The sequence below is a fragment of the Perissodus microlepis genome, chromosome 15, assembly GCF_051167445.1.
Source record: "Perissodus microlepis isolate ML-2025 ecotype Zambia chromosome 15, ASM5116744v1, whole genome shotgun sequence".
Taxonomy (NCBI): Eukaryota; Metazoa; Chordata; class Actinopteri; order Cichliformes; family Cichlidae; genus Perissodus; species Perissodus microlepis.
This window is the reverse complement of record NC_140475.1, coordinates 2,006,785-2,014,876: the sequence shown is the minus strand read 5'-3', so window position 1 is coordinate 2,014,876 and position 8,092 is coordinate 2,006,785. Positions and strand designations below refer to the sequence as shown.

The 8,092-nt window shown below is 41.3% G+C and overlaps 1 pseudogene; it reads left to right on the top strand.

Annotated features, from left to right (window-relative positions):
* The first annotated feature begins 2,573 nt into the window (after window positions 1-2,573).
* The window catches only part of LOC146371386 (uncharacterized), a 132,463-nt pseudogene continuing 126,944 nt past the window's right edge, over window positions 2,574-8,092 (top strand).

Sequence of the window (8,092 nt, the reverse complement as noted above, 5' to 3'; positions counted from 1 at the left end):
TCATGCTTTGTGGCAGCTTTTGAACATCTGTGGCATCTATTAATGTCAAATCTAGCCTTTATTTAACAACATAAGCAATCTCTATGTTACAATAATTGCACAGCCATTAAGGATAAAATCAGTTTCTGAAAAATGTTCTGTTTTTTCTCCCTCTGCTTGCTTCTTACTGTCTTTGAGGCTCGGGACCAGCACTCCTGTTGTTGGACAGAAAGACATCAACTCAGTAAGTATTTTGGTTTTCCAATATATTAGCAACTGTCAGTGACATTTATATTAATCAGGCTGAACTTTAATCATACTTTAGATCAGCCTGTTTTACTTATTGTTTTATTTGTGCTTTGGTTTGGGGAAGTTGTTTCTTTACTGATCTTTTCCTGTCTTCTGTTATTAGACTTGAGATATGACTGCACTATGCTGTTGCTGGTGACTCCAGTTAATTCTACAAGACACGCTGTGTAAGTAAACAAACAACAACAGTTTGGTCTGCATTTCTTGAAAGATCACATCCCCCAAACTTAGTTTAGAGGGTCTACACTGTATATAGTCAAGTCTGCAAGTTTTCTAACAGCAAAATTTGTTTTGTTCCCAAATAATTTTGCACATCATTAGAATGAAAGTTATTGGCCATGTTTGCATAGCCCTTTTTAAAATGATGCTTTCATGACATTATTGTGTGTTGGGTGGTGGTTACGGCTATCCAGACTGACAATTGGGACATTGAATGTCACCTCTCCGGTGGGGAGGGAGCCTGAGATTGTGTAAATTGGAGTCTGTTTTATACCAAATGCAGAAAAAAATGTTTTAAGAAAGCAATTAAGTTCATGTTCCAAAAAATATGATTGTTTGCTTGCAGGACACCAGGAGAGATGAGTCCTCCGTCACAGATGGTGTGGTCAGTGAAGATGGTCGCCTGCAGGTTCAAGCTCATTGCATCTCCAACCCACATCCACTGCCACTGTACTTCAGGGAAGTTAAAGACTTTCTTCTGCACCTACATTTGGATCACCTCGATCCATGACAGTCATTCAGGCAGTAATGCCTGGACTGGACACAAGCATCCTTAAAATATTACAACATTCCAGCTCATGTGTTGGAATGAAAAACAAATGTGTTGTTTAAATCAGAGACTGCACTTGTGACAGAACAATAAATATTTTATTTTGATTATATAAGTAATGCAAGTACAAAACAAACTTGTGGTAGGCCTGAACTTATTTTCAGAATAATTACATCTGAGACTTTGTTTCATTGTAAGATTATAACAGTGATGCAATATAATTGTTTGTTGTTCAGCAGAACAGTGTCCAGTATGTTGGCTGTTATACTTTGTTGTGTTTGAAAATAAAAGTTGGGCTGATTTTAACATCATTACAAAAAGTGTTGTTAATTATTTTTAATCATATTCAGGTTACCACAAATTGTTTTTTTATTTAGTTGAACTTGAAATGTTTGTCAGTAGGTAAACAATTAGTACTGTACAGTCAGAAATATCAAGTTATTCTTAATACTGCAGACTTGCAATGTGTAAGTTGTCCTAACAGTCATCTTAAGTAAGCTTTACTTAGTTTTTTTGAGGCAACGAGTTTCCTCAATTTTTTTGAGTTCTGGGAACTAACAAGGCTGTACAGTGTACTCAAAATGAGTAAGTTGCCCTAACTTGGTCATCTTACGTAAACTTGATCCAATTTTCTTGAGTTCTGGGAACAAATGAGCTTGTACAGAGTACTCAAAATAAATAAGTTGTCCTAATTTAGTCATTTTTAGCTAAGCTTTACTCAATTTTTTTGAGGCAACGAGTTTCCTCAATTTTTTTGAGTTCTGGGAACTAATTAGATTTTACAGTGTGTGTCAATATTTGCGCTTGGCATTAATGCGCTGCAGCTGCATGCTCAAGTATTAAACAGAGGATGGAAGTAGAGACAGAGAGGAAGAAATTCACAAACCACTCGCTGTTCTGCTTTCTGACATCTGCGCCTTCTGAGCTCTTCACAAATCAGAACAGGCTGCCTCCTCTTCCTCAGACAGGTCTGAAGATGATGCGCTGTCAGAACATCTATCAATAAAACACATTTCGCACACACGCACACAACCTGACATAAAGATGAACGGCACACATCAGTGTTTCCATCTTCTGCTCCATATGGGACCCTACGGAGGGGCCTCCGCTGCAAAGAGGAGCCAAGTTCAGCTCACGCTGCTCTGTCATGACCATAAAAATTATTGATAATAACTTATATGACATGTCTGCGCTCAGAGGAGGAGTTCTGAGAGATGCTGGAAATTTGGTGAGAAAAATGCAAAAGAAAACTCAAAGCAGGTGAAAGCAGCGGTTTTATGGCTCGCGCCCTGAAGTAGGCATCCAAGGTTAAGACCGCCGTCTCCCAACATCCTTGAGATGCTGGGAGTGTGTCTGAACTGAAAGCAGAACACAACACACACACACATGCGCAGAAGCGTACATACTCAAAATCGGAGGATTATTTTCATTTCAACTCCACACAGACCTTATTACTCATGAGCCCCTGATGTGTGACTGGCAAATAAAACAGGAAGCTGCAAAGAATGATGGGATCATGGGGCTGAAGGCTGACACACCTGAGCTGAACCCATCTGCAGAGGTGAATCTGGACCTGAAATCAGATCCAGATTCACTGTGGCTAAGCCCAGGATTAGTTTGTCGCAGCACAGCCTTGGTATTTGTGTGGGAGACTGAAAAAACCCAACTTTTTAGCTGTGATTTGTTTGTCTGACTGTTTTTTAATGTATTTAATTTAATTTTCTTAAAAAAAAAAAGTAATTTGAGATAAAAAAGCGAACAAAAATAGGCAAAAATAACTCAGTTATTAATTATTCATGAACGATGAATAGAAATGTCTAATTTTATTTATTTGTCTTCAGGAAAAGTTCCAATTTATATAAAAAGCTTTTATCTTTCGTAATAAATAATACAAAATCCCATTATCGTCCTGGTGACTGTCAAAGCTAAAGGCACAATTCTCCTCACGGAGCTCAGTTCTGTGCACAAAAAAGCAAAGTAAACTGGGCTCCAGGTGAACTCTGGCAACCTTGGCATGCAAGAGCAGGCTGCACTTAAGTCCAGTGAGATGTTTACCTCTCCAAACTGGGTTCAACCTCGACAAATCTCCAAACCAGGGGTTACAGGAGGATACAAACAAAGACTGCAGAGTTCAAGGGCCTCAGATTGAGGCCAGAGAAATGTTTCTGTCACTGACCAACCACAGCAGTGCAGTTAGCCGTGTCATTTTGCTGTCCTGTCCTCTTGATAGATGGGTAGTGGTGAACCTCAGAGGACTCACACACATGCACACACACTCACAAATCACACAAAGGCCTGACTCAGCCTGTGGATGCCTCTCAGCACATGTGCGTTTAAATGAATGTGTGGGCACGCCGCGTTGCTCCGGAGGCAGGATGCTGTTTCCACATCCTTCTCTGCCTATAATTAGCTGTCCCGATAAAACACCGGTTTGCTGGCGCTTGCAGGATCAAACAGTGATGAGCAGGCACCTCTCTTCACAGCGCACTGCAGACGCCAGGTGGCTGTCCTTGAGTTGAGTGCTGGGCTATATGCAGTACGCATCTGGAGGGCAATTAATCAGAAAAGGCAATTGTGATATTATATGATGCCACTCTTGCAATCACATTACTGGAAAGACAGGCCTAGTGATTGGATGTAAGCTTTGATTTGTGGTATTAAGGAGATGTGTAATTGTTTAGGGGGTTGATTCCAGTTTTATATTTTCACCGTCTCATCTCATTAAAATGCCCTCAACAGGCAAAGACTGACTCTATTACAGCGGCTGCTTCGCTTTCCTGCATCTGTCATCGTGCAAATGCTGAAAGTGTCGCACGTGCCTGCGTACACAAACTGTAAATTACAAGCAGGCGAGGGACTGTATGACAATGCGCTCTTATTGTTTTAAAGGAAGGCGAAGAGAGGGCCATTAAACTTCTTCAATCCTCTCTAGGTGCTGCACTGTCAGCTACTCCACTTCTTAAATCGAGACTGAACTATAGATATATATATTGGAGGGGTTTGTATGTCCCAGTGATCATGGGGGCTACAGTGGCTTTTGCCCCTTGTAGAGTCTCCTAAGCTGAATTGGTACTGTGTGATGGCCCAGACGAAGAGCCTGCCTCAATGAAAGGAAATAAATGAAGGGACCAGTTTATGCAGCCCAGGATTGGGTCCGGTGCTGAGCTTCAGCTCATGGCACAGCCCGAAGAGAAGACATGGTCCCATCCTGGTGTAGGCCCACCACCCGCAGGACGCTCAATGTGTGTCAACGGCAGTCTAGGACAGAGGCACTGGCATCTGATCTGTCGCTACCGAGGCTGGCTCAAAATATGTACCCGGTTTAAATTGGTCTGTTAAGTTCATCTGTTGCAGGCATTCATCTCTCACAGGGCTTCTGCTACATTTGGATCACACCTTGGAAATTCAGTTCTGACCACTTGGAAGTGAGCATCGTGCACTGAATCTCCTCCACTGTGTCAGAATAAAAGCATCCAGCTCTGGTTTTATTTTGGGTAAATGGGTGCGACTGCAAAGGAGTCAAATCTGGTGCAGATTGTATTGTTAGTGTTTGGCAGACATCCTCCCTCCCTGCTGACATTTTTTGGGGGGGAGGTGAGGAAGGCAAATATGGAAATGACTGGAAAAAAAAGAAGTTCCACTCTCTAATATTTAGTTGGACCACCTTTAGCACACATTCACAATGGCAGTGTGACAACAATGGTTTTTGCATTCATTTTTCACAAAGATGTACTGATGGAAGGAGACTTGAACTACTGTTTAAAATCTCTCTGACATACTAAATACTCTCAGCTGAGTTAAGGTCTGAACTCTGTGGTGGGGAATCCATGAGTGAAAATGATATGTCATGCTCCACGAGTCACTCTGTCACAGTTTGATCCCGATGCAGTCTCTGTGCCATCACGGAAGAACAACATCCACTGATGGAAAAACCTAATCGTTATATTTAGGGGACCTCATGTTTGTGTGGATATAACATAGCAGAACCTCAACCAAACCAAATGAAGCCAGATCACAGCTCTGTGAGCAGTCTGATGGGAGTGTTGTTCTTAAGCCTACACAGCTTTTTAAATCTGTCTTTGCATTGTGTGTATGGAAATTCTCTTATTCTCACTTATATTTTTTTTGACTTTTTTATGATTTCACCAAATGTCTTCATTGAAGATGATGTTTCACCTCCACCTTCCATGTTTTACTAAAGCACTGGATATTTCTTAACCCAGTTTAAGAAGTTTCATCCATCTTTAGCCAAATGAAAGAAGTTGTTTTCTTTTTAATTTGGCTGAATCCGAGCAGGGAGTGTCGCCCTGTACGCTTCATTTCACCCAGCCACTATCAGCAGCACATCAACAGTAAATGCACCTTTTGTCCCAGCTGTGGTTGTCTACACTAACACAACGAATTTTAAATGGAACAACTCAGATGTAGCTGAAGTTCAGACTTTCAGCTTTAATTCAGTCAGTTGAACAAAAACATTGCATTGCATGTGAGCATGTTTAACACAATCCCTTCATTTCAGGGGCTCAAAAGTAATTGGACAGATTCAATAACTGAAAATAAAATGTTCATTTCTAACACTTGGTTGAAAAGCATTAGCTGCCAACGACGGTCTGAAATGTTGAACTCGTGGACAACATGTTTACTTTATGCCAGCCTCCCTGAGAATGGTTTTGACTTGACTAGAAGTTGTGAAGGAGTTTTTTCATTATAACTTCTTCATGCATGCTAGTTGTCTCCGATCGTCTTTTGGGCCTTTTGGTTTTGCTGAACTGGCCTTTGCAGTCATTCTATGTAAGAATCCTGACATTTTTCCGTTTCAGTCTAATGATGGCGGGCCTCACTTGCATCTGCCTCTTTGGATCTCATGTTCAAAGTTCCAGTGAAAAGCTACCAAATGCAGGTTCAAACACTGGAATCAACTCCAGATACTTAATTCATTATGGGATAAATATTCAGTTTAGTTCAGTTCAACTCCGTTTTATTTATTTAGTGCCAAATCACAACAGCAGTCACCTCGAGGTGCTTTTTATTGTAAGCGAAAAACACCATCTGCATAATTTTACAGAGAAAAAGCCAACAATCAAACGACCCTTATGACCGAGCACTTGGCGACAGTGGAAAGGAAAAACTCCCTCTGAACAGGAAGCAGCCTGTGGCAGAACCAGGTTCGGGGAAGGGCAGCCGACTGAAACATGGGACAGAAAATGGGGGATTGTGTATAAAAAGTACCGTAATTCCTAAACAGTTAATACTTCTGTTGAAAACTAAGCTTCATTCACGTCTTGATTACTTGATTTAAAATTCACTGCAGATGCAAAATAACAAAAATTCTGTCACTGTCCAAAAATGTGTGGACTTTATTTATGACTTTGTGTTTACCGTTAATTGCTCACAACAGTGTGATTGACTGTGAGCTTGCTGGCATGATGACATTAACATTAGCATTCATATGTTGGGCACAGTCTTACAACACATCTGGGAATCCTGTTTGTATTTCCCACCGTGAGATGCTGGGGGACGCTGTTGCAGTTTGAATATCTGACATGATTAGCACAGAGCAGCGTATTTTTATGAATTAACTTCAAGCATCTCTCCCCACCCCAATCATTTTTAAACAGTCCCTTAGTGGCACAGGGTGAATGTGCCGTGTCAGTGCCTGTTAAACTGCCGCTCCAACAACCTGAGAAGAGACGAGAACATTTTTCATGCTAAAAAGGTAAAAGTGGGTTACCGGCAGGAGGCTGCATGGATTTTGAGCCTTGACTACACACTGTACTTAAATGTCAAGATATCCCTTTGGAAAGATTCAAGGTCACAGTGTTCCAGAATATTTTAACCTGACATGGTGAAAGTTCAGATAATGTAACAGGAGCTTTTACATTTACTTTTTCTTCAGAATCACTTTGAAAATGCCGGGAATCTTAAAATGAACTGTCAAAAACAATATCTGAAATAATGTTGATCAAACTGGGTTTTATTATAATTCTGAACCATATTGTTACTTTACTCCACTTTTGCTTTTTCTTGCTTAAGCCTTTACTTTAAACTGTCGTCACTGCAGCTCTGCAATGACAATGAAACTCATTTACAGCCTGCAGTGGCCAAGTGCCTGAGGCTTAAAGCTGCTGTGTTAAATTGACACTTTTGGCTTTGTCTGGCGGAAGCTTTTGTGATAAAGAGAAACTCTCATTGTAAACTGTCATTAAAGAGGCAACACTTTACTTACACTTTGAAATCCCATCTACTGCACCAACACAAATAGTGAAAAAGAGGTTATAATTGGCCATCATGCAATGATAATGGCTGTCGTGTCAGCCCCTCACAATGGGCTGTTTCGCCTCTCCCTTTATCCGCTTGATTCTGTCTCCCTCACGCTGTCTGCTATCTTTTGAGAAATAGAAAAAGACGTCAGCGAGACACAAAGATACTGACAAGTGGGGAGAGAGAGCGACTGAGTCAAATAAGAAGGAGAGGCACTAATCTGACATGATCAGACTGGCAGTGTGTCCGTTGACTTCAGGGTCAAGGAAAAGCCTCATGTGAACTGTGTGGGGTGGAGGTTGAGGCCCACACTGCAGGATGTCTGAGGGCAGGGGAGGTGAGAGGCGAGGAGGAGGATAGGGAGGCAGGAAAGGGTAGAGGTGGCAGGAGACCCAAGGTAGAGAGTATAGAGAGCAGTGAGCTTTGTGGCTGCTGAATTGATTATATGCGCACAGTATTTGCCTCTTTTACCACACGCAACCAGCACACGGTAGGACGGTCAGAGTTTTCCTATTAAATCTATGATCTGTTGCAATATCATTAATGATTATATTGAACTAAACACGCGTTTAGTTCATACACATGGATCAGGATGTACTGACATAAGACTGCGCTGCAGGTTTGGGACAGACATTAATTAATGGTAGCAGGTAAAGATTGATGCCTGGATGGATCTTTGAATGTTCTCATACCAACAGGCTTGATTTCATCTTTCTGTGGAAACAAAACAAAATTGAATGTAAACCAGTGAAACGTGAAACGTCTGTTTGAAAG